Genomic DNA, 27,336 nt, shown 5'->3' with positions numbered 1-27,336 from the left:
CTTTGTACGGACTTGTGATGGTGAAGAATAAAAGCGATAGACTGCATAATTAAGGTTGCCATCACAAGGGGCAATACAACGTGCGTTCTTTTGCACTAAGGGGTTGAGCATACAAACGAATAAGCGCATGGCAACCTCTGCTTCCCTCTGCGAAGGGTCTATCTTTTACTTTTATGTATTCACTTTTATGCAAAGATTCAAACTTTTCTCTCTATTCCTTTTTTATTTTCTCCTCTGCCAAGCATCATGTGGTGAGGTAAGATCTAGGCACATATGTCAAGTTGAATATGGGTAGCATGAGTTATTATTGTTGACATCACCCTTGTGGTGGATACGTTGGGAGGCGAAACAATAATCCCCTATCTTTCTATATGTCCGGTTGAAACATTTTGCTCATGTGTACGTGGTGAGTGTTAGCAATCATAGAAGGCTATATGATGGTTGAGTATATTGACTTGCCTAAAGGCTCTGATACGCGACCCTTCCTGAAAAGATGATGAATTGTAGTTGCAAAGTTGACTGAGAACATAGTTTGTTGGTTTCTAATAGAGTTTTTGCTTTATACTTCAATAGTGTGATGAATTATCACTTATTCATGAGAAGTCTATGATAAAAGTTCTATGATAAGAGTCCTATGTTTAAGTTTGTTGCTGTTATAACATGATGCTTCTATGTACGTATTTTGTTTTTATCGACACCTCTCTCTCTCTCTCTAAGCATGTGGACATGTTTTTCGATTTCGATTTTCGATTGAGGACAAGCGAGGTCTAAGCTTGGGGGAGTTGATATGTCCATTTTGCATCAGGTTTTCCTACTGTTATTTATGATTTTTTTATACATAATAATGCTTTTTGGAGTAATTCTACTGCCTTTTGTCTCATAATTTGCAAGGTGCACACAAAGAGGGAGAATTCCGGCAGCTGGAAATCTGGACCTGGAAAAGCTATGTAAGGTTACCTATTCTACACAACTCCAAACAGGATGAAACTTCATGGAGAATTTTTATGGAATATATGATGAATATTGGAGCAAATAAGTACTAGAGGGGGCCCACCAGGTGGGCACAACCCACCTGGGCGCGCCAGGGAGCCCAGGCGCGCCCTGGTGGGTTGTGCTCACCCGGGCCCACCTTCGGTGCCCATCTTCTGGTATATAGGTCATTTTGACCTAGAAAAAAATGAGTAGACGACTTTCGGATGGAGCGCGGCTGTCTCGAGGCGGAACTTGGGCAGGAGCACTTTTGCCCTCCGGTGGAGTGATTCCACCGGGGGAACTTCCCTCCCTGAGGGGGAAATCATCGTCGTCATCATCACCAACAACTCTCCCATCTTGGGGAGGGCAATCTCCATCAACATCTTCAACAGCACCATCTCATCTCAAACCCTAGTTCATTTCTTGTGTTCAATCTTGTTACCAGAACTATAGATTGGTGCTTGTGGGTGACTAGTAGTGTTGATTACATCTTGTAGTTGATTACTCTATGGTTTATTTGGTGGAAGATTATATGTTCAGATCCAATATGACATTTAATACCCCTCTGATCTTGAGCATGATTATCATTTGTGAGTAGTTACTTTTGTTCTTGAGGTCACGGGAGAAATCATGTTGTAAGTAATCATGTGAACTTGATATGTGTTTGATATTTTGATAGTATGTATGTTGTGATTCCCTTAGTGGTGTCATGTGAACGTCGACTACATGAGACTTCACCATATTTGGGCCTAAGGGAATGCATTGTGGAGTAGCAATTAGATGATGGCTTACGAGGGCGACAGAAGCTTAAATCCCAGTTTATGCGATATTCCGTAAGGGACCGATTGGATCCAAAAGTTTAATGCTATGGTTAGAATTTATTCTTAATACCTTTCTCGTAGTTGTGGATGCTTGCGGGAGGGTTAATCATAAGTAGGAGGTTTGTTCAAGTAAGAAAATCACCTAAGCACCGGTCCTCCCTCATATCAAATTATCAAAGTAGCGAACCCAAATCGAACCAACATGGTGAAAGTGACTGCATGAAATTCCCATGTACCCTCAAGAACGCTTTGCTTATCATTAGAGACCATTTTGGCATGTCCTTTGCACCAAAAAGATTGGGATACCTTGTTGCACTTTTGGTACTACCATCGTTACTTGCTCATTACAAATTATCTTGCTATTAAACAACTCTGTTACTTACAATTTTAGCACTTGCACACATTACCTTGCTGAAAACCACTTGTCATTTCCTTATGCTCCTCGTTGGGTTCGACACTCTTACTTATCGAAAAGATCTAGAGTTGATCCCATATACTTGTGGGTTATCAGGGGGCGCCCCACCACACACCAGATAAATTGTTAGCCGTGTGTGGCGCCCCCCTCCACCTTTTACACCCCGATCATATTTTCGTAGTGCTTTGGCGAAGCCCTGCGGAGATCTCTTCACCATCATCGGCACCACGTGTCGTGCTGACAGAACTCATCTACTACCTCAACGTCTTGCTGGATCAAGAAGGCGAGGGACGTCACCGAGCTGAACATGTGCAGAACACGAAGGTGTCGTGCGTTCGGTACTTGATCGGTTGACGTGAGAAGAAGTTCGACTACATCAACTGCATTGTGAATTGCTTCTGCTTACGGTCTACGAGGGTACGTAGACACACTCTCCCCCCTTGTTGTTATGCATCTCCATGGATAGATCATTGCGTGTGCATAGAATTTTTTTTGTTTTTCCATGCAACGATTCCCAATAGTGGCATCATGAGCAAGGTCTATGCGTAGATGATATGCATGAGTAGAACATAAAGAGTTATGGGCGGTGATAGTCATACTGCTTACCACCAACGTTCTATTTTGATTCGGCGGTATTGTGGGATGAAGTGGCCCGGACCAACCTTACATGTCCATGCACATGAGACCGGTTCCACCGACTGACATGCAACTAGTTTTGCATAGAGGTGGCTGGCAGGTGTCTATTTCTCCTACTTTAGTTAAATCGAATTTGACTATGGCCGGTCCTTGGAGAACGTAAAACAGCAAACTTGACGAGTCACCGTTGTGGTTTTTTCCGTAGGTAAGAATAGTTCTTGCTACAAACCCGTAGCAGCCACGTAAAACTTGCAACAACAAAGTAGAGGACATCTAACTTGTTTTTGCAGGGTATGATGTGATGTGATATGGTCAAGACATGATGTGATATACGTTATTGTATGAGAGGATCATCTTTTGTAAGATATCTGGCAACCGGCAGAAGCCTTATGGTTGTCTCTTTATTGTACGAAATAACGCCATGTAATTGCTTTACTTTATCGCTATGAGTTAACAATTGTTGTAGAAGCAATACTTGGCGACACGACCACGACACGACAATGGTGATCAAGGTGTCGAGCTAGTGATGATGGAAATCATGACGATGCTTTGGAGATGGAGATCAAAAGCACAAGATGATTATGGCCATATCATGTCACATATTTTTGATTGCATGTGATGTTTATTTTATATGCATCTTATTTTGCTTAGAACGCCGGTAGCATTATAAGATGATCCCTTCACTAAATTTCAAGGTAAAAGTGTTCTCCCTGAGTATGCACCATTGCTACAGTTTGTCATTTTGAGACACCACGTGATGATCGGGTGTGATAGACTCTATGTTCACATACAACGGGTGTAAGACAGTTTAACACATGCGGAATACTTGGGTTAAACTTGATGAGCCTATCATGTATAGACATGGCCTCGGAACATTGGAGACCGAAAGGTCGAACGTGAATCATATAGTAGATATGATCAACATAGAGATGTTCACCACTGATGACTACCCCATCTCACGTGATGATTGGACATGGGTTAGTTGATTTGGAACACGTATCACTTAGATGACTTGAGGGATGTCTATTTAAGTGGGAGTTCTTAAGTAATTTGATTAATTGAACTTAAATTTATCATGAACTTAAGTCTTAATAGTTTTTGCATATCTATGTTGTAGATCAATAGCTCGCGATTTAGCTCCCTATATTTTTGATATATTCCGAGAGAAAACTAAGTTGAAAGATTATAGCAGCAATGGTGCGGACTGGGTCCGTGATCTGAGGATTATCCTCATTTCTGCACAGAACAATTATGTCCTTGATGCACCGCTAGGTGACAGACCTATTGAAGGAGCAGATGCACACGTTATGAATGTTTGGCAAGCTCGATATGATGACTACTTAATAGTTTAGTGTGCCATGCTTTGTGGCTTAGAACCGGGACTTCGAAAATGTTTTGAATGCCATGGAGCATATGAGATGTTCCAAGAGCTGAAATTGGTATTTCAGACTCATGACTGTGTCGAGAGATATGAGACCTCTGACAAGTACTTTGCCTACAAGATGGAGGAGAATAGCTTAGCCAGTGAGCATGTGCTTAGAATGTCTGGGTACTACAATCGCTTGAATCAAGTGGGAGGTAATCTTCCAGATAAGATAGTGATTGACAAAGTTCTCTAGTCACTATCACCAAGCTACTAGAACTTCGTGATGAACTATAATATGCAAGGGGTGACGAAAACGATTCCCGAGCTCTTCGCGATGCTGAAATCGGCGAAGGTAGAAATCAAGAAAGAGCATCAAATGTTGATGGTTAACAAGGACACTAGTTTCAAGAAAAAGGGCAAGGGAAAGAAAGGGAACTTCAAGAAGAATGGCAAGCAAGTTGCTACTCCCACGAAGAAGCCGAAAGCTGGACCTAACCCTAAAACTGAATGCTTCCACTGCAAAAGGGAATAGTCACTAGATGCGGAACTGTCCCAAAAACTTGGCGGATAAGAAGGATGGCAAAGTGAACAAAGGTATATTTGATATACAAGTTATTGATGTGTACCTTACTAGTATTCATAGTATCCCCTGGGTATTTGATACTGGTTCAGTTGCTAAGATTAGTAACTCAAAACAGGAGGTGCAGAATAAATAGAGACTAGTTAAGGGCGAGGTGATGATGTGTGCTGGAAGTGTTTCCAAGATTGATATGATCACCATCGCACACTCCCTCTACCTTCGGGATTAGTGTTGAGCCTCAATAAATGTTATTTGGTGTTTGCGTTGAGCATAAATATGATTAGATCATGTTTATTGCAATACGGTTATTCATTTAAGTGAGAGAATAATTGTTGTTCTGTTTACATGAATAAAACCTTCTATGGTCATACACCCAATGTGAAGGGTTTACTGAATCTCTATCGTAGTGATATGCATATTCATAATATTGATGCCAAAAGATGCAAAGTTGATAATGATAGTGCAACATACTTGTGGCACTGCCGTTTAGGTCACATTGGTGTAAAGCGCATGAAGAAACTCCATGCAGATGGACTTTTGGAATCACTTGATTATGAATCATTTGATACTTGGAAACCATGCCTCATGGGCAAGATGACTAAAACTTCGTTCTACGAAACAATGGAGCGAGCTAATGACTTATTGGAAATAATACATAATGATGTATGTGGTCCGATGAGTGTTGAAGCATGCGGTGGGTATCGTCATTTTCTGACCTTCATAGATGATTTGAGTAGGTATGGGTATATCTACTTAATGAAACACAAGTCTGAAATATTTGAAAAGTTCAAAGAATTTCAGAGTAAAGTGGAGAAGCAACGTAACAAGAAAATAAAGTTTCTACGATCTGATCACAGAGGAGAATATTTGAGTTACGAGTTTGGCCTTCATTTAAAACAATGTGGAATTGTTTCATATCTCATGCCACCTAGAACACCACAACGTAATGGTATGTCTGAATGTCGTAACCGCACTTTATTAGATATGGTGCGATCTATGATGTCTCTTACTAATTTACCACTATCATTTTGGGGTTATGCATTAGAGATAGCCGCATTCACGTTAAATAGGGCACCGTCTAAATCTGTTGAGACGACACCGTATGAACTTTGTTTTGGCAAGAAATCTAAGTTGTCGTTTCTTAAAGTTTGGGGTTGCGACACTGATGTCAAAAGGATTCAGCCTGATAAGCTCGAACCCAAATCGGAGAAGAGTGACTTCATAGGATACCCTAAGGAAAAAATTGGGTACACCTTCTACCATAGATTCGAAGGCAAGATCTTTGTTGCCAAGAATGGAGCCTTTCTAGAGAAGGAGTTTCTCCTGAAAGAAGTGAGTGGGAGGAAAGTAGAACTTGATGAGGTAATTGTACCTTCTCTCAATTTGGAAAGTAGCACATCTGAGAAATCCGTTCCCATGATGCCTACACCAAATAGAGAGGAAGCTAATGATGATGATCATGAAACTTCAGATCAAGTTACTACTGGATGTTGGAGATATGCCCTAGAGGCAATCATGTATGATGATATTTCCTATGTGTTTATGAATAAAGAAAGTCCTTGGACATTATCAATGATGTGTATCAGCAAGTACATGACTTGTTTGTGGGACTATGCATTGTATGATGACTGTCCTAAAAGGTCCCTAGTCGAAAGGTTGTCTGGACGCGCAGCCAACTAGACTAGCATATGACACGGTTGATGGCTTGGTCTCACTAGCCATGGAGCATTGGATGCTAACCGGATAATATGGACTTGGAAGGATCTGGTCGGATTCAACGTAGTCGGATCCGAGTTGAGATAAGGTCCAAGTCGGACAGACCCAACTATGAGACGCAGCGATATGTCATCTATGAGTCTCTAGTACAACATATGTTCTATGTCCTAAGACCTGAGCTGACGCATGTACTCGGGATGGTGAAGACTTGCTTTGGGCCGACCAAACACTACTCCGTAACTAGGTAGTTATAAAGGTAGGTTTCGGGTTTGTCCAGAACCATGGTGCGAGACGTGGTCGAGCAAGATGGGATTTGCCCCTCCAATCAGGAGAGATATACTCTGGGCCCCTCGTGTGATCCGACCAGGATAAGCATGGCCATGCGACAAGGATTATGAGATAATCCGTTTTGTGGTCGGCATCACTGGAACGAGAAAGAGGTCGACTAGCACAAGGATGACAGACTCGCCTTCAGCTCGACAACATATATCGTGTGGCAAAAGGAATGGAAGTTTGATGTACAGGTTCGCTAACCAGCTTCATAGTCTGCTTGGTGTTCGACATGCCTTGCTAGAGGCCGCTACCAAGCGTGCAGTTCGGAGGTGATCTGAACTGCGACCAAGCCGACTTTAACCTAAGGGGTCGCACGCTTAAGCGAAGGAACCTACGAGGTCGGATCCGAGGACACTGGTCGGATGTGATCTGAACTGTATTCGGATTGTGGCCGAGTAGACTTATGGGCTTTAGGGTCCGTGCGAGGCCCAAGTGTTGAGCCCGCGACGGATGCCTATATATAGTGGAGGTGCAGCACACTCACGTGGATGATCGCTTCGGCGCTGTCACTAGGGTTTGCATGTGTTGCAAATAGACACCTCCACTCGCCGCCGGTTATGTGATTGGACCTAGCAGTCTGCCGCATGACGTTCCTCCTGCACGCGCGGATACCGTTAGAGGCGGTGCACTTGCGCCGCTCCGGCGAACCTGTACGTGGGAACCGACCACCGGTTGTACGAAGGAGATCGGACGAGGAGGAGAAGATCCACGCACACGCGCTGCCCCAACTCTTCTTCCGATGCATGGCACTGCACGTCTAGTGGTAACGAACTGTGATCCATCTCCCGTAGCATGTTCTTGGTTGTTCTGCGCGGAGGAAATTTTAATTTATAGTCGATGCACCCTACCGTAGATCCCAACAGTGGTATAAGAGCCTCTGCTATAGGATTTGGATTCAGATCGTATGCATATTAGATATGTGGAGGCAATAGATGCGATCTATTGTCATTGATAAGATTGGCTGTGTGCACGATTGATGAGATCAACTGCACATGGGGATCGATGTGGCTATGTTTTCTGATGATTGGGATCGATGAGGCCGTGAAACGATCTACCCCTACCGGTCGGTTATCCGCCATCGGGGTTAACAGTGAAATGTAAATCCGAATCGGATTCACGATGATCGATGAGATCGGTCAGATCATAGAATTTGGCCGCCGTGTGCGTAGCGCCTTGTATTTCGTACACGATCACTCAAACCGGTAGAATGGATTCTATACATAACTTTATTTTGCAGGGTTTGATGTGAATAGTATGGCTCATGTGTATGTGATGCATGTGTGTAAATTACACATGGCCTGCGTGTCATGTTTATCAGCCGGCAGGAGCCAAAGTGTTGTCATTATATTGTATAACGACCTGCGTGTCGACTTGTGACTCTATGTAAGATTCATTACTAGATGTAGTAGTTGGATAATAGAAATCAGGTTGGTGGCTTGGCGTCCCGGTGTGACAAACAAGATGGAGTTCCTAGATGGTCATCGGAGTCGGAGCCAACCTGGAAGAACATCCATGAAGGAGCCATACTATTTCACAATATGTGTTTATTTGTGATTGTTATGCTTCCATGTTTTCTATGCATGTTAGAATGGTAGAAATATCCCTCATGAATATCAAGCGAATTGCCATCCCCGATGTTGCACCTTCGCACGTCAAGTACGTCTAGTAGTGGGCTCATAAAATTGGGGTGCTGCTAGGTGTCCTTGAACTGAAGGGTTCGTGTCGGACACGGACATGCACTGCATTAGGTTGACTTGACAAGGCTATCAAAACGGTTTTGGGCCTTGTGGCAAAAGAGGTCGGAAGCCAGGGTATGAGATACCTACCCGACCGACAGGAGTCGTATAGAGATACGATTAGCAAGGAGTTGCTTACCGGATAGGCATGTTGTCTAGAAGTGATGCTAAAGCTCACTAGTCGCATGTGCTAGTCGGATCCTGAATCACTGAGAGTTTGCGGAGGGATGCTGACTTCAGTGGGAGTATTTCTGTTTAAGGCTAGAATTACTCTACATAAACACATTTCTTAGTGATTGCATATTTATCTGTTGTAGATCAATGGCACCACCTGCTCAACCCAATTTTGCATTGAAATCAATTCTGGAAAGGATAAACTGAATGGAACAAACTTTACTGGATGCGTATTGAAAGTGGGAGCAATTAGCTAGAGTAGCTCCATGCAGGGCATTGTAGACATAGAAATTTGCAAAAATACATACAGATCAGAATGTGGCAGACTCGTTGACTAAACCCCTCTCACAAGCAAAACATGACACACCTTATTACTCTTTGGCTGTTAATCACATGGTGATGTGAACTAGATTATTGACTCTAGTAAACCCTTTGGGTGTTGGTCACATGTCGATGTGAACTATGGGTGTTAATCACATGGCAATGTGAACTATGGGTATTATTCATATGGTGATGTGAACTAGATTATTGACTCTAGTGCAAGTGGGAGACTGAAGGAAATATGCCCTAGAGGCAATAATAAAGTTGTTATTTTATATTTCCTTATTCATGATAAAGGTTTATTATTCATGCTATGAATGTATTGATCAGAAACCTAAATAGATGTGTGAATAAATAAACAAACACCGTGTCCCTAGTGAGGCTCTACTTGACTAGCTCGTTGATCAAAGATGGTTAAGGTTTCCTAACCACGGACATGAGTTGTATTTGATAACAGGATCACGTCATTAGGAGAATGATGTGATGGACAAGACCCATTCGTTAGCTTAGCATAATGATCCTTCAGTTTTATTGCTATTGCTTTCTTCATGTCAAATACATATTCCTTCAACAAAACTTTCATGAAGATCAATGGACAAAATAAACTTGATTCCTTGTAATAGTTTTGAGATATGATGATATAATATGTGAGTCATGTTGATGAGTAATTATGCTTTAGTAAGAATATTGGTGTTAAGGTTTCTGATTCCCTATGCAAGCACAAAAGTCAATAGTTATGCAATGAAATTATATCCTACTTGTGGTGCATTATTCGGTGTTAGTTATGCTTAATGCTCGCTTATGAGATTTTTTGATTATTGGTTGGTCGCTTCTCAATCTTTTGCTAGCCTTCATTTTGCACTAAGTATGATCACTACTTGTGCATCCAAAATCCTTTAAACCAATTTTGCCATATGAGTCCACTATACCTACCTATATGCGGTATTCTTTTGCCGTTCTAAGCAAATTTGTATGCGCCATCTCTAATTTTCAAAATAAACTTTTCTTTTGTGTGCTCGTACCGCTCATGAAACGGTAGGGGGCGGCTAATATATTTCCATGCTAGATGTGTTATTCTCAAGATGAGTGTTTATTCACTTGTCATTGCACGAGAGTACCGCAAAGGTATTAGGGATGCCCAGTCCCGAAATGAAAAATGAATTTACTTTATGTTGTCAAATAATAAATTCCTTGGGGAGTGTTGGTATCAACGGCACCCGTGGATACAGTTAGCCATGGAAAATGAAAGTATGGTGGAAAAAGGAATGAACTTTATTTTCTGTTTGGGAACCGCATATGATATATCTAGCATGGAAACTATTGGGAACCACTCGATCGCTTTCGTTGACAGGAAAAGCATCACTACAAAAAAAGACACATCCGTGACATTTTGGGTCAAACGAAAAAAAATCCTGTCATACTTATGACACTTCTATGATGATAATTGTGACAAAACCCAGTATCATCATAGATGTGGTGGGCTCCTACTTCTATGACAACAAATCATGACAGAAAATGGGCTTTTCGTCTTGGGTGGGCCGGAGACGCAGCTGCATGACATTCTTTGGGCCGTCCATGACGAGAAAAACCGTGGTAGAAGCGAGGGCGAGGAAAATATCAGGGTTTTCCCGGTTACGGTGGGTGGTCGGGGCCGAGCGATGCATGTTTCTCTCGTACACGCACGCCCGTGGGTGCGAGGCGTTGGGCTCTAGCTGAACCCGAGCGACGCGTTGGGCTCTAACTGAACCCGAGCGATTGCACTATAGGCTACGCGTTACTGATCCCGAGCGATCGATCGATGGCTGTTAACTGAACCCGATCGAGCGATTCCTTTGCTACTACTACTAACTGAAGTCGATCGGTGCTACCTCTGGATGAACAGTGAGCATTGCTGGGGGGTTTGGATGAACAGTTCCCGGTGTGGGTGGATGAACAGGACCCCGTGGTGTTGCCTCTGGATGAACACGACCCCGATCGATCGAGCCAGTTGGGGTTGGATGAACAGGACCCCGTGGAGGGCTGGATGAACAGGACAACCCCGTGGAGGGCTGGATGAACAGGACGACCCCGTGGAGGGCTGGATGAACGATAGCCCATGGAGGGGTGGTTGAATAGGAGTCCGTGTGGAGAGGGTTGGTTGAACAGTAGCCGGTGGAGTAGCGCGCGGTGGAGGATGGATGAATAGGAGCCTGTGGATGAACAGTCGCAGGTGGAGACTGGAGGAGGTCGACGGTGGATGAACAGTAGGCCGTGGAGGCTGGAGGGTGTCGACGGTGGAATTGAACAGTATCCCGTGGAGTCCCGTTTTGCGGTACGCCACACCCCTCCCGATGAACAGGACCCCCGTTTCGACCGTAGCGCTCCAACATAAGTCTGTTTCCTCCGTTTTGCGGTACGCCACACCCCTCCCAATCAACAGGACCCCGTTTCGACCATAGCAGGTCCGTTTCCTCCATTTTGCGGTACGCCAGACCCCTCCCTATGAACAGGATCCCATTTCAAACATGGCCAGTCGAACACAAGGCCGTTTCCTCCGTTGTGTGGTACGCCAGGCCTCCTTTCCATCGGTTGTTTCATCCAAGCCCTCCCGATGAACGCGGCGATGCATTCCGTTCCGACCCAGCCGGTTGGCTCCCCATGAACATGACGACGACGTTGTTTCTCCGTTCCGACCCAGCCATGTACATGATCCCTGGTCGTACGTATGCGTGAGTAGGCGTTCGAGACCCTGCCCCTATGTACGTACGCAGCCGTATTTTCTTTCTTGCACACTTGATGATGTACGTACGCGTACATGCTACATGTGCGCCTCTACTACGACTGCGCTCCTCTACATGGACCAGTGTGTACATACACGTTCGCGACCATAATGACAACACTACGTATGCTTCGTTCAGGTGGGTCCCGACTATCAGGCACTTCCTTGCGTGCGAAGATGTAGCTGGTGGGTCACAGCAGTCAGGGGGGCGAATCGTTTTTTTTGCCCGGACGCACTTCCTTGCGTGCCAAGATGTAGCTGGTGGTCCCAGCAGTCAGGCGGGAAACATTTTTTTCATGAAATACGGTGGCCCGTCCGGTGGGTCCCCACTGTCAGGTGGAGGAATAATTATTTTGCACGTAATAGGGAGGCACTTCCTTGCGGCTGCCGTGGACCCAACTTTCAGCCTCTCCACGTACAGTACTCTTGCGATGGAAGTCGGTCGTTGACCACATTGACCACGCCGCGCCGAGAGCACCATGTCGGTGGACGACAGCGAGGCCTAGGAAGGGGACGACGCGGAGCCACGGAAGACGCGGCAGTGGATACCCACGCGTAGAGGAGTACGAGGGTTCACTGGTTCGGCTGCGGTGTGAGGCTGCCGTCACCGCAGAATAATAGGGGGTGTGGGTGAGTGGAGGGATGGCCTGGCCAGCGGTGGGAGTAGTAGGGGCGGTGAGGCCTCCGCGGCAGCACAGCCGGTCACGGGAGGCAGGAGCAGGCGGCACGACCGGCGCTGCTTTGGGCGGCTGGAGCAAGAAGACCAGAGGTTGAAGAAGCACGACGGCTGTTGGATGGACATCGTACGGTCACTGCAGCTAGAATCGTTTATATTGAGTTGACAAAACCCTTGGTATGCGTCAACTTAGTATGCCCACAGGTCAGCTTCCGAAACGGTGCGCCCCAGATGTCAGGGGGAGGAATCATTTTTTGGGCGGGTGAAGCTAGAATATCCGAGATTGAAGAAGAAGCACGGCATCCGTTGGATGGACATCCAATGGCCACTGCTGCTAGAACTGTGTGTTGACTATAAGTTGACAAAGCCTTGCATACGCGTCAACTCTTTTTTTAGGGGACGCGTCAACTTAGTAAGGCCACAAGTTTCTGGCAGAGAACTTATAGCCCATTTGAGATTTGTAAGAATGTGAAGCCAATTTTTGAATTCTAATGGAATTTCCCACATTTTGATTGGATCCCAAATATTTTTATCCCAAAATTTCTAGTCAGATTAAATACAATTTCAATATAAATTTATATTACGTAAAAATCCAACGAAACATTGTGCTCGCAACAATAAATGAAATTAAAATTTTCAATATCCAAAAATAATATTTTATAAAGTAATTACGTGTTTGGTGCATTTTTTATAGTTACTGTCTAGTTTTTATAATTACATCCCATTTATTATTTCTTAAAGCCCATTTTATTATTAAGCCTAATGCATCCCTCCTTTTAAAGATTTGCAGCCCAGCTAGGCAGAGAATAACAACTTGACCTTGTCTGGGTATTCCTTAAAAAAAGTATAGCTGGGCTAGCCATTTTCAGCTTGAAAAAAATTATTATCTGGGCAGGATATCTGGCCTGGGCTAGACGGGCCACAGCCTGCCCAGTTAATACCTGCGGGGATGTTTTTGTTGTTGTTCAGAGGAGAAAAATTAATATCTGGGTAAAACATCACTCAAGAAAAACTCTGCAGTGCTCACACCTCAAAAACACAAATACTGCTCGAGCTGCTTGGTCCTAGCTGTCGGCCGCTTCTTGTGCAAATCTCTCGTTTATTAACTACATAGGTTGACAATGGTGTGGTACCGTGATGTCAGGAAACCAGGAGGAAGCAAAAAAATTATAGTTTTATATACTAATAAGGAGGCACTTGCGTACGTGCGGCTATGGCCCTGGTGGCTCCCCACTGTCATCCTCTCCAAGTAAAGTCATCTCCTCATCCTCATGTCCGTTGACCATGTTGACAATGCGAGACGGCAACGCCACGGCGAGCGCAACAACTTGAAGGACGACGGAGAGGGCCTCGCGGGCCCTACGGATGGTCTGGTACAGCGCCCGCTGCTCATTCAGAAAGCCAGGATCATAGGGCCACATGTCCGCGACAGTATAGTCGTTCGCTTGTTCACCGGTGCTCGTTGAGGAGACGGAGGTTGCAGCACAGGTCGTCCTGCACTGGTAGCTCTTCCGCCATTAGGGCGTCTAAGTGCGGCCTCACCTGCTCTATGGTGAACACGGCATGAACCGGCTTGGACAGTGGCGTCGGCTCCTGGTCGGAATCTACGTCCATTGTTTGATTGTCGTCGCTCAGCTCGGCGAGCTAGCTGGCGAGCCAGCATGTCCGGCTGCTGGATCGACCCGCTCCCAAGCACGAGTCAGACTGCCCTGGCCCACCGAGACCGCCTCCCTCGCCCGCGTGCGCTTTCCGCCTGAAACGGTCAGCCCCGCCCGCCCTGCTTCCCGGTGCAGGCGATTGCTCCGCCTTCAAACGACACAAGTGTCGTCCGTCTGTCCTTCTGCCGCCCACATTAATGATACGCGGTTGCCGAGGCGGCTACTCCGGCGCCACACCTCCGTCCCTCCGCCGCCCACCATTGCTATATAAATTGCTGCGCCAGCCATAGCCGTAGTCATATGCATCTGTTCCCTTTCTCCTGTCCACACCACTACTGCCCACCATGGCTTCCTCGCGCTCAAGCGCTCTTTGGGACGGGCGGATGACGGACCACAAGGAGATGGCAGCCATTGCTGCTGACTGGCTGGCCGACAGGCAGCCGAAGGACAACGACGTCCCAATAGGAGAACATGGTAGTCGACGATCTGGCGCCAACCCCCTCCTCCGCGCCATCCTCGCCAGTGCATTGCACCATGACCATTGGCGAGGCCCGTGCCCAATATATGGACACGGTGAGGCAGAAGCGTGAGGAGCAGTTCCGGGAGGCGCAGACCGACGCCGCCTACAACCACCATCTCCTCCAGGAGCACCTATAGGTGGAGGAGCAGATCGCCGTGGAGCGGGCGGAGCAGGAGGCGTTGCTCGACTCGTACCGCTCCGCCCGCGAGGGCCTCCTCGAGCGCTGGCGGTACCGCATGCGGGTGGTGGAGGCTGTGGCCACCTACAAAGAGGGCGATGAAGCGGCCGAGGCGCTGTTTGGCGAGACCGAGGACGAGGCAAAGGACAATGCCGGCTTCGATAAGTCCTTGCTCCGCTGGCGTCGACGAGGCCCTGCTTCGCCGAGGCCCCATGACACCAACAACGAGGCAGATGACACCGCCGGCTCCGCTGAGGCCCCACCCTGCCGGCAAAGAGGGGGAGGATTTCCCCCGCTCCATCGAGGCGCCGCCTGCCGATAACGAGATAGAGGACATCATCGGCTCCGCCGAGGCCCTGCCACACAGAAAACAAGGAAAAGTCGAACACGGTAGGTCATCGCCGCTCGGGTCCAAGTAAGGCCACTGCTACTACCCTCCGGTTGCTGGCACTGAGTTGTACATCATGGAGCAATTCTATGATTACAGGATGATTGAAGAGCGCTCTGTGGTTGAGAAAGCTCATGAGATACCGTCATTTGTTAGAGAACTTGAGCCCAGACGCTGGTGGGTAGCTTCGGTTAATTAATTATACCTCCAGTCCACCCCTTTTTAGTTGAAGAATGTATGAAATGTAATGAAATCCGGCATGTTTATATGAAATCCGACCGTGTATGAATGAATTTATTTTGATTAGTTCTAATTATTGTATCACTGGCATTGGATGAACATGCAAAACAAGACGTACTAGCAGTATTCCTAGGGTGATCACCTCGTTTGCAGCAGTTTCACATGTACTCCCTCCGGTCCTTTCTAGTCTGCATACAAGTTTTGTCTGCAGTCAAAGTATCTCTACTTTGACCAATCTTATAGAAAAAAGTATGCACTTTCACAATGTCCGAAGTAAAAAGGAACAGAAAGAGTACAAAGAGTTTGAGCAGCTTTTTAGCGTTCCTGTACATTGCAATCAAACACACAAGCCTGGCAATTCATAGAGAACATTCAAAACAATCGATGATTATGCATCTCAGCGATTCACATGTCAGAGACAATATTTACTTCACAACTAAAGAATAAAGAAAAAAATGGATCAACGCTGCTGACAGCAAAGGGCGTCCCATTAAAAAATATCAAACGCATGTCTTCTTGCTAAAATCCATGAGCAAAATTTGACAAGGTTGTCCCATTCCAAAATATCAAATGCCTACGATTGTGGAATGGGCAAGGTTTGCCATCAGTTCAGACATTGACATGGCACCTCGTGCTAAATAAACCAGCTTTTCTTCTTGTGCAGTTCCACCAAAATCAACCAAATTCGCTCGGCACCTCATTTCTTGTGGTTGAAATGAATGATTCGATGTATTCATGAACATTTTGTGCAGTTCCAATTGAAATCAAGCTCAGCACCCCTGTTTGCACAAATACAAAAAAAAGTGATTAGTATAAAGCAAACTGTACTATGAATTGACAGTTTAAACAGGCACCTACATGGTCCATGTAGAGCACACTTTCAGAAAAAAAGGAACTCACCGGAAAGAATCCTAGAACAACATTGTACTTGTGCATCACAGCAAGAAAATGGAGATTTGTCAGCCATTTTGAGCTGAAGTTAGTTTAGTCTTGTGGGGGGTAATGTAACCATCCTTCAACTGCTCCTTCTGATGAGAAGATGGACAAGGCTTCTTCATCCTAGCATAATCGGAACTAGTCACTTCACGTATTCCATATTCTTCTTCAGAGGAGGAGGATCCTGTTGTGCAAAGACAAGAGGACAACTAAATGTTAGCATCCCTGTTTGCTCGAAAAAAAAGGAAAGGAAATATTTAAAACAGCACAGATGAAGCACTTCTCAAGGACAATACCACTTTTTTATGACAATATCTAAACAGTAGCACAACACCAATAGAGACGACAAAGCTCAATCATATGGATGAAATCAGTGGGCGAGTACCAACCTTTGTCAGGAGGCTTATTGTGCAGAGCATACAGATGAATCACTTCTCCGGAACCATCAGTTGCTATCTACTGTGGTGGCCATGCTTACTATATACTCCTCGATTAGTTTAATGTTTCCAACATCTTCTTGTGTAGTTCCAATAAAATATACGGTATCTTCAAAGAAGATCCCTATTTGCACAAGTAGAGATAATTACGTATTACATTAAGAGCGGCATCAAATCAGTGGTAAAATAATTGCTTGTTCCAGCCATAGCAATAAATTAAGATGCAAAACTATATCATTACTTGTGTCATCACAGTTCCAGTGCTTCATTACAGCACCGTGAGTTGATTTTTGTTTTTCTTCCGCTTGTTCTTCCCCTTCATCACTTGGTTCAATAACAGACAAGCTTAGCCTTCAATGTATGATATGGCATGTCAATTAGGTTGCACAAGTATAGCACTAAACAATGACATTAATTTTCTGATGAAAGTGGCAAAATACAGGTCAACAGTTGTGAAATATCCCTATCTTACCTCAATGGGATATTACGGTGCACATACAGATTGGAAGTCTTGTCTCCATTTGTGCAGTTCACTAAAATCAAGCAACATTACCGTACAAGTAGCACAACATATGAAAGCACACTACAGAATCATGTGAAAGAAGGCTAGTACCGACCTCTCATGACGTGGAATTCAAACAACTCACGAGAAGAAGATCTGAACCAAATTTGCCAACACGGATAGGAAGTAAGATATCCTCTTATGCAGTTCCACTAAGATCAAGCAATCAAGCAACATTGTCGGTGTGACATTTTGGTTGAACTGCACAAAACACTCTTAAAACAAAAGTGTTTTGTGCAGTGCAACAAAAGGTCACAATGGCAACGGGGTAGAGTAGATAACCCTTTTTACACCGAGGTGCAAAGGAAACAACTAGTGGCCAATAATGGTGGATGACACGGAAGCCAACAAAAAGAAGCATCTACCTTATCTAAATGGGAAAGAAAGCAAGACAGTAGCATTTCTCAAATGGTGGCATTGATTAATATTAACAGAGAGGTTATATTAACAATAGAATTCGTTAAACATGTAATTTGCTTTTAACTGTGGCATTGCATCAATTTTCCCGCGACATTCTTAGAGGGTGTTTATTTACAGGGACATTTTGATGGAGGGCTAAAAAACTCCATGTCAGTCCCATCTAAACCAAACAGGAGGGACTTTTAGGGACTAAAAGTGGGCATTTGGGACTAAAGAAAGAAGACCCCGAGGGAGAGTCTTTTCGGTCTTTTTCCAACAGTTGCCCCTGCCATGCATCGCACCTTGTCTCTATTAGTTCATTACTAGGGGTAACATGGTCTTTTAGCATGTCATTTAAACCTCTAGTCCATGTTTAGTCCCTGGAACCAAGCAGGTAGGGACTAGGGAGTTTTTAACCAAACAGGGCCTTAGATTAACAACAGCTAAAGAGTTGCACGGGACAGTGGACGCACCAGCACCATGTGCATCTACCGATGTACTTGGGTGATGCACAGTCTGTTGCAACAAAGAACAAACAACTAAGGAGCATATTTTCTTGGTCCTAGTTTTGTTATCTTTAGACACCTTTCCCTATGTGAGCACAACAAATCTAATCCTGCTCAAACTCTACAGCCTTGTCCCCCAAAACAAAAGATCAGTTCGTTACAGATGTGCGTACTGCATTTGTCATTGTTTTCCATTTTCGACCAACGTAGGTGCTGGATAGCCAGTCTGTACTAGTACTTTCCCCCCTTCCTTTCCTCTTTGAACCACGTCCTAGATTTATACTATACAACTTTCCCCACTACTTTCCCCCATTCCTTTCCTCTTTGAACCACGTCTTAGATTCATGCGATACAACTTCCCCCCTTCCTTTCCTTTTTGAACCACGTCCTAGATTCATGCTATACAACTTTTCCCACTACTTTCCCCCATTCCTTTCCTCTTTGAACCACGTCCTAGATTCATGGTATACAACTTTCCCCACTACTTTCCTGTTTGATCCAACACCTAGATTCGAGTGCAGAAGCGGAAAAAGCCCACATGCAGCTAGAGAAATGCATGCGGAATAAGTAAATTATACCTTAAGGTTCTTGGGGTGTGGTTCAGTGGGCGACCGGAGGCCGTTTGGCCCACACTATGTACGGCGACGAAGACGAAGGGGTTGGAGGCCCTCCCGCGCTGCCGCTGGGTGAAAGTGAACAGTTGCGCCGGTAGTGGACTCCCTCCCTCGACAACGGCGACAGTGTTAAGACTCCTTCCCTTCCCAGCGGACGGATCCTGCCGACTCTTTGACCAGCAGTGAGGGGAGAGAGAGAGAGGCCAACGAAGTCTTGTTTAGATCTGGAGAGGGTGAGAGAGTGTGAAGAGAGAAACTACAAGCAGACCAGCAGCAAGGGGAGAGAGAGACCAACGAAGTCTTGTTTAGATCTAGAGAGGGTGACAGAGTGTGAAGAGAGCAACTACAAGCAGACCAGCAGTGAGGGGAGAGAGAGAGAGGCCAACGAAGTCTCGTTTAGATCTGGAGAGGGTGAGAGAGTGTGAAGAGAGCAACTACAAGCGCTGAGGCTCCAGCGTGTATATATATACTGAAGAGAGTGTGAAGAGTGCAAATCCTAGAAAACAAGCGCCGAGGCTGCAGCTGATCGTATAGCTCCGTATCCATCCATTTTGAGCAGTCAAAGAATCATCCTGGCATGAATTATGCTCAAGTGTAGTTATCGAACCCGAGACCTCAAGTTTGATGAGCGAATAGGCTAACCAGCTACACAACCCTCCCGTTATGTTCAACGAGAGGAAAATAACCTTTTATACATTCCTGCATTCGTGTCACAATCATGCCGTGTTTTTTTGTGTGGGAGTCATTGGGATTTAAATCATAATCGTGTCATGTGGCTTTGCTGGTAAGACTATCCATAGTGGTGCAGAAATAATGCAGCCTTAGTCACCTTACCTCTTTCCACATAGTACGTTGGGTCCCACCAATCAGAGGGTGAAACAAACAAATTAATAAGAAAAATTAAAAGCGCCAGCGGTGTATCTTACCTGACACATCTCGCTACTGCTCGGGAACATCGTCCAATTCATCCCTCTGTTCGCTCACGTACTATTTTAAGTGAATCCTTATTATAACATGGACACAATTTTGGGCAGTTGTATTCAACCAAAGTCAGTGTGCCACCATATCCCATACGACTCCCTCTGTCTAGGTTTAATAAGTCACGTTAGAAGGTGCAGCGGGACCAAGGTGCAAGAAGATTGGAGGAGAAGGAGAAACTTGACCGGTCATTCCTCCAATCAAAGCCCTGATTTCTGTCTATAAACGCAACAATTAAGGACGAGGCTTGCCTGCTCCCGCGGCCTGCTCCCATTTGTGCTCCCGCATCACTCATTTTTAATCTAACGGCTGCTTCCCGCTTTCCTCCCCCTATCCCTTTTGTATAGGAAAGAAAAATAAATAATTCCTGTATTTCCCTATCCCTTCCATACACAAGTCTGGACTCTAACAAATCGTACGGAACCCGTGCAATCCCGGCGGCGAAGTAAGGATACAGCTCGGCGGAAAAGTGAACCATCAAAATACAGGGCATTCGGTGGGCTCATCACGCCGCCGCGGCAACGGCGGCGGCCACCAGGGAATGCTTGTTCTCGACCAGGGCCTTCGGCACTAGCGGAAGCTGTAGCCAGACATCGTACGGTTAGGGCATTGCCCCCACAACGTCTGCCTCGCCGCCGATGTCGCTGAGAACGGGCATCGCCTGCTGGTCATCAACATGATATTTAACCAATTGTACACCGCCACAAGGCGTCGTGGGTGTTCGTCAACTCCTTCAAGCCATAGCATGACATGGTTGATATGATCCCGGGCGTCGCACCGCCGCTCATCCCCGTGGGTCTGCTCGTCAAGCTCGAGAAGGAGGCCGCCACCCGTGGCGGCATGATGAAGGCGGCGGACGACTACCTCGTATGGCTGGATGCTCAGGAGCTGCGCTCCATGGTTTAGGCATCGCTTGACAGTGTCATTGTGTTGCACGCGGAGGATCTAGCCGAGATGGCGCACGGGCTCGCATCAATCGGCCGCCCTTGCCTATTGGTAGTGCACTGGTGCCGCCGGACATTAGGACGTATGCTACTTCGTCGGACGTGGCATGCTGGTGTTGTGGAGACCGAGGGACCTTGTGCTCGCGCCTGTTGAGCGTAGCCATAGAGCAACCGCAACGTCGCATGCACCGGCGGTGATGCAACAGCTTGCTGAGACTATGGTCATGTCGAGCACGGCCATAGAGCACCGTCGTTTGCACTGGCGGTGGTCCAATAGCTTACCGAGACTATGGTGAACTCTTCTGTTTGTGCCAAGTTGGGAGATCTGCATGCATGCACAGGCTCCGTCCTGTATACATGCGGGAAAGACACGGAAATACAAGACTGTTTGCATTTTTTGTTATGGAGAAAAGGGTATGGGGAAGGAAAGGCCGTTGGATGGAAAATTAGTAGTCGGGAGCACCGATGGGAGCACGGGTCGGGAGCAGGCAAGCCTCGTCTCCAAACAACTAAGAGATGTTTTTTTAGCTACCATGCAGGGCCACATATTAACTCGCATGCGAGCCGACTTTGATTTCTTGACTGATCAACGCGTAGTTGCGCTCCATGCATTGGGTTTTCAGGGGAGATAACAAGGCAGAGTAAGGAGCGTTTGGTTACATTGCTTAGGCTGGTCATAGTGGTGAGTTACTTGGACTAGTAACATGCATATGTTACTAGTCTATGTTACTACTACGCGAAGTTTCCTGTCAGAAGCGAGCCGATCTGGCTCTCCTAAGCTAGCATGGTTTTTCTAGCCCACCCAAGCTAGCTGGCCCATAAAAGCTAACATATTTTAACAATTCCAAACGCCTAACCTTGCCCGGCTATGCTATAAGCTGTTCTTGCTAAGGATCCAAACGCTCCCTAAGTAACAACGCTAGTTAGCAACGAGGCCAGGAGGGGATTGAGATGCGAAGTTAATGGACGACGCCTAAACATTTTGGGAATATATGATTTCCGTAAGATGACTTAACACCTAGATGGAGGGAGTACTACTCCTCAGTCCAGGTTTGATGGAATATTCCTCACCTCTTCGCTTCTTGTACGTACTCCATTAGTATCTCACTTCTTGTGGCTTCGCACTCGCACGATTTTCCTATTCTATTAACTTGTGTGTGCGTGCGTGTGTGTGTGTGTGTGTGTGTTTAACAGCATGTGTGTGTTAGAGAGAGCGACAGATCGACCTACTCCTACACAGAGATGGTGTGTAGTGTACGATTTTAGCCGCGAGAGTCGGTGCATCCTCTCGATTCCGGGCGTCCGGTAGGGACAGGCGGACAGCTGCCACGCCCGCTCCTGACCAGCCTGGCCCACCCAAAGCCCCTCCATCGCCCGCGCGCGCTTCCCGCCCGAAATGGTCAGCGCCGATCCACAGAATCGGTGCCGCATTCATGCCCGGGCAGAGCGGACGCGACATCTCACTGGCGCATGCGTTGAAGGGAGAAGCGGATTCAAGAGTGATGGTTGCTTCGTCCGTCCAACTTACTGCTGGGTCTATGTGATTTGATGGCTCATTGGTCATTATTACTGAGGTGGTAGGGCTGCTGGATGTCCCACTCTTTCGGCGAAAGGAGGTACTACTAGATTACAATTTTCTCCATTCTTACGGCGAAGGAGTGCAAGAGCAGTGAAAACATGCAGGCTCAATGATTACATGGCCCACCTCACACTATCACCATATTTTCTGGACACCGTGCGACACCTAACTCTTTACATAGTACTCCCTTCGTTCCTAAATATAAGTCTTTGTAGAGATTCCACTAGGTGGACTACATACGGAACAAAATGAATGAATCCACACTTAAAATGCATCTATATACATATGTATGTGGTTCATGGCGAAATCTCTACAAAGACTTATATTTAAGAACGGAGGAAGTACTAGTATAGTACGTATTGTAATTTATCAGCGAGATAGTACAATGCTATGAAGCTTCCAGCTTCTGTTACATGTATCTTGTGTCCAAGGTTGCCCGTTGCAACATTTCATCAAATACAAAGGAGACTAACATGCATGCTATTGCATCTCAATGATTGACAGATCATAGCAAATATGTACTCCCTCTGTTCCAAAATAAGTGTCTCAACTTTATGCAGGGGGTGTTTGTTTCCAGGGACTTTTTAGTGTAGGGACTAGAAAAAGTCCCTCTTAGAGACTTTTTAACCAAACAGGAGGGACTACTGGGGAATAAAACTTGCTTTTTGGGACTTAATGAAGAAGACTCTCAAGGAGAGTCTTTTTTGGGACTTTTCCAACAATGCCCCTCCCTGCACCCATTGCCCCGCTGCCCCATGGTGTTGTTCGTTGTTATTTTTCTGTATATTGGGGGTAACATGGTCATTGAATAACCTCTAGGGAGGGACTAGGGACTTTTTAGTCCCTGAAAACAAACAGGGAGGGACTTTTTAAGGAGTAGGAACTTTTTAGTTGGGACTAGAAAAGGTCCTAGGACTTATGAACCAAACAGGGCCTCGACATGGACTACATACGGAGCAAAATGAGTGAATCTACACTCTAAAATACATCTATATACATCAGTGTTTGGAGTATGTACTAGTAGTTCATATTGAAATCTACTAAAGGACATATATATTCCAAACAATATGATAATCTCTCTAACCAAGGTAGTAGGGACGTGGAGTAAACGGAGGGAGTATTAAAATTTTATCCTCGTCCTGTGAGCCACCGAGTGCATCGGCGAGGGAGCGGGCGTAAGGCGTACGGTACTACAACTAGTAAGCAAGCTTCACCTCATACTGCGAGCCACTGCGCCCGTGGGCGGGGGAGACGGCGTACTAAGCAAGCTTCTCCTCGTTCTGCGAGTTGATGGGACACATCAAAAGTACTCTAGTGTATAGAGCCTTGCCTCTAAGGTAGGCCCCACATGGTTTGCCTCTTTTTTTAACATAACGCGGCAAGTCACAATTTGTTTGTTCACCCATGGTAGACGATCCTCCCTCCATCTAGTGGACAACCAGTACACGTGTCAAATTACCACGTGGGCTGCCTTTTCGTACAGAAATGAGCTCCACCGTGTACCCGCGCGGGTGTGGTTGGGAAAGATATGGGAGTACGTGCGTCGTGCGTGCACCTCTTCTCTTCGTGCACGTCCCCCACCTATGTGGGTGTGTGCGAGAGATACAAACCTAGACAAATGGCTTGTGCGTTCGTGAGTGTTTTTTGTTTTGGGGGGGGGAGGTTGATTTCGTGAATGTATTTGTGGGAATATGTGTCGATGACATCTCAAACAAAATCTTGCATGCAATGTGTGTGAAATGGAGGCCTATCCCTATCATATATAGAGGGTCGGGCGATCCACGAGAAGTGAGGGAGGGGTCATAGATATCGATAGAGTCGAAGAGAGGATCGAGTGGGTGGGTGCGAGATCGATGAAGAGAGCCATCGAAATTGTGTGTGGGTGTGGGTGTGTGTGCAAGTCAAAGATATAGGGCGACTGACCTACCGGAACGTCAGAGGGCACATGTCAAGTTTGTGTGTGGCAGGGAGACATGACTAGAGCGCTTGATGTATCGGTGTGTGTGTGTGTGGGAGGGGGTGGGGGAGGGGTAGGCAGAGGCCTAACTATAGAGGTAGAACGACTCATATATGTGTTGAGAAGGAGAGACCCAGCTATGTCTTGAGGGAGATCGGTCGACATCCATACATAACTGAAGGACGGGAAATAGGATGGGACAGAGAGAGAGGAGAGAGAGAGAGGGAGGGAGGGAGAGGGGTAGAGTGCTAGATGGGTGATGGAGTTGCTTCTCGAAGATGGTGGGAGAGGCCTACTAGACAAACTGAGCGTGGAACTGCAATATTATCAATAAGAGTGGAGATGTGTTTCTGTGTCTGCCTGTGCGTGATAGATCTATCGGGACGCATCCATGGATGATGAAGGGGTACCATGTGTTTGGTAAGAAAACCTAACTAGATCGGTAGATCAATTGTTGTTTGTCGGAGGAAGGAAGGAAGAGACATAACTAATGAGATAGATCGATCGACACGTGGGGAGAACGAGTTATAAGGACCTATCTAGATATATGTATAGCGGGAGATCGGTCGGTGTATGTCCATTTGTTAGAGCCAAATAAGGCCCGGCGAGACGGATAGACAGAGAGAATGGAGCTAGGAGGTGGTGCGAGAGGCCCAGCTACTAGCTAGATAGGGGAAGGAGTGTGCGGTTGTGAGATCGATGAAAAGAGGGGCGAGAGTTTACATGTGTGTGGGACCGTATGAGAGACATGAGGCAAGGACACATAAAGGAGGAGATTGAAGGTGCGTGTGTATGTTGTAGGCAGACATCGCTGGAGAGGTCTATCGATCGGTGTGTGTCGGGAAGGAGTTGTGGAGACTGTGGGAGAACGACCTAAAGAAAAAAATGAATGTGCGTGATGGATAGAATGGTGAGGGAGGGGGAGGGCGAGGAGGGCGTGTGCATGCACGAGAGATAGTTAGTGGTAGCTACAAAGGTTAGAGGATTGTGTGGGTGTAAGAGACTAACAAAATCATAATTTGATATGAAAGTGGATTCATATATTTGAATAGGAGATCATAGTGTTTTAAACATATGCATGCATGAATATAGCGGTGATACGCGTGTTGTGGTTTTGCACATGTTATACCATAATGTGATAATGCATGGCGTTTGCAACTCACAGCTAAATGCCGAACAATCTAAACCATACTATACATCGAACAATCTCACATTTTATTTGAATTTGCGAGAATGTGTGGCGTTTATACCTTACATCTAAATATCGAACAATCTAAACAATACTATATATCGAACATTCTCACATTTTATTTGGATTTGTGGTAATGTGTGGTGTTTGCAACTCACATCTAAATACTTGTAGGCGTAGGGGGCGAGGCACCATACATAATGTGATAAACACATTATACATATGAGACATGGTTTAGATTATGAAGATCTAGCTAGAGCTTGAAATGTACTATGATTTGAAATCATCAACATAAAGTGGATTCAAAAAATCAAGTTCGAGTTCATATAGTACACATAGTTCATATGTAACTCGAGACTAATCATGTGGTGTGCTGTGAAGATAATACACAAACGATGGTTTAACTTGACAATAATGATGATTGTAGATCTTATTAAAATAGCAAAACGAATTCAAATGCTTTGACTTCACAACAATCATTATTGTAGATCTTATTCAAATAGAGAAACAAATTCAAATTTAGTTCATATTGAAGTGGTAGTATATACATTTGGAATGCACTAAAATGTTCATTTGAGTAGTAGGTTGCATGCATTATACACGTAGCGAAATATTTCAATTGAACATAACATGAATTCAAAGTTTTGAATGACATTTGTAGTGCGAATTGATTTGGTACAGTACGCGTTAGGCTTGTCCAGAAATTTCAACCCGCGGCTTGTTAGCCCGAAATATTTAAGATATATATTTGTCTCGTTGTGCTCCAACAACACCCTCCATCTCAACCCGCGCCTTGCTATTCCAGAATTACAACGCGCGCGAAAACTCCCACCTCCTGTGAAATCCTGACACGCGAAATGCACATGATACCCTTGAACCAAAAGAACCGCCTCAAATCGGTGGGGGTACTTTTGTAACATACCCCACATTTCGGACAAGTGTGTCCCTAAGCCATGGTTCCCCACTCCCATCCCATCCGTCCACCCATTCGTACACCGAGGCCGGGAAAACTCGCAAAGCCCCACACCCTCCTCCGTCCGCCACCCAGCCAGAGCCTCTTCCCCGACGACGTCGTCCATCGCAACACCTCGACGTCCCTCATCCACCGTACCGGATGAGGATCCAACGTCGATCTGGTCGTCCCGCCGGTTCAGCCACCCCGTCCTCCACCTCCAAGGAGCTGCCCCGATGTTCCCCTCGTCTTTTGGGCCACCTCCATTCCCACACCACCGTCTTCACCTGCACCACCGGAAGAGCATCATCATCACCGTTTCCTCGGATGAAGTTGCGGCCTAATCGGCGCCACCAAAGAAGTTGTACACTAATCGCCGCATTTTCTTCTTGATTCGATCTCATGGTGCTGCCGGGGCTCGGTCCCGAGCCGACGCGGCGTGGCTCCATCCATGGCGGCGTCGCCGGCCACTTCCTCCACGACGTCGCTCCCTCGGTGGTGACATCCACATCAGTAGGAGCTGCTGCTGCTTTAGCTCTCGCTTGCGTTGTTGCTCTGCTCTTGCTCTCGGTCCCCTGCCTTGTCTGCTCTTGCTGTTTCTCTTGCTTGCGATGCTCCTCTCGCTCTTACTCTTGCTTGCAATGCTGCTCTGATTTAGCTACACTTCAGTCGACTGAGTCGACTTTTGGGTCAGTCAATTTTCAGGGGGTGGGGGGCTCGTCGGAGTTAAGGAAGAACCAGCCGCAGTAGGGAGGGGGCTCGGCGGAGAGGTACCCCACTACCTATCTTAGGGTT

This window comes from Triticum dicoccoides, chromosome 5A (assembly GCF_002162155.2).
Source record: "Triticum dicoccoides isolate Atlit2015 ecotype Zavitan chromosome 5A, WEW_v2.0, whole genome shotgun sequence".
NCBI lineage: Eukaryota > Viridiplantae > Streptophyta > Magnoliopsida > Poales > Poaceae > Triticum > Triticum dicoccoides.
This window is presented reverse-complemented; position numbering follows the sequence as displayed.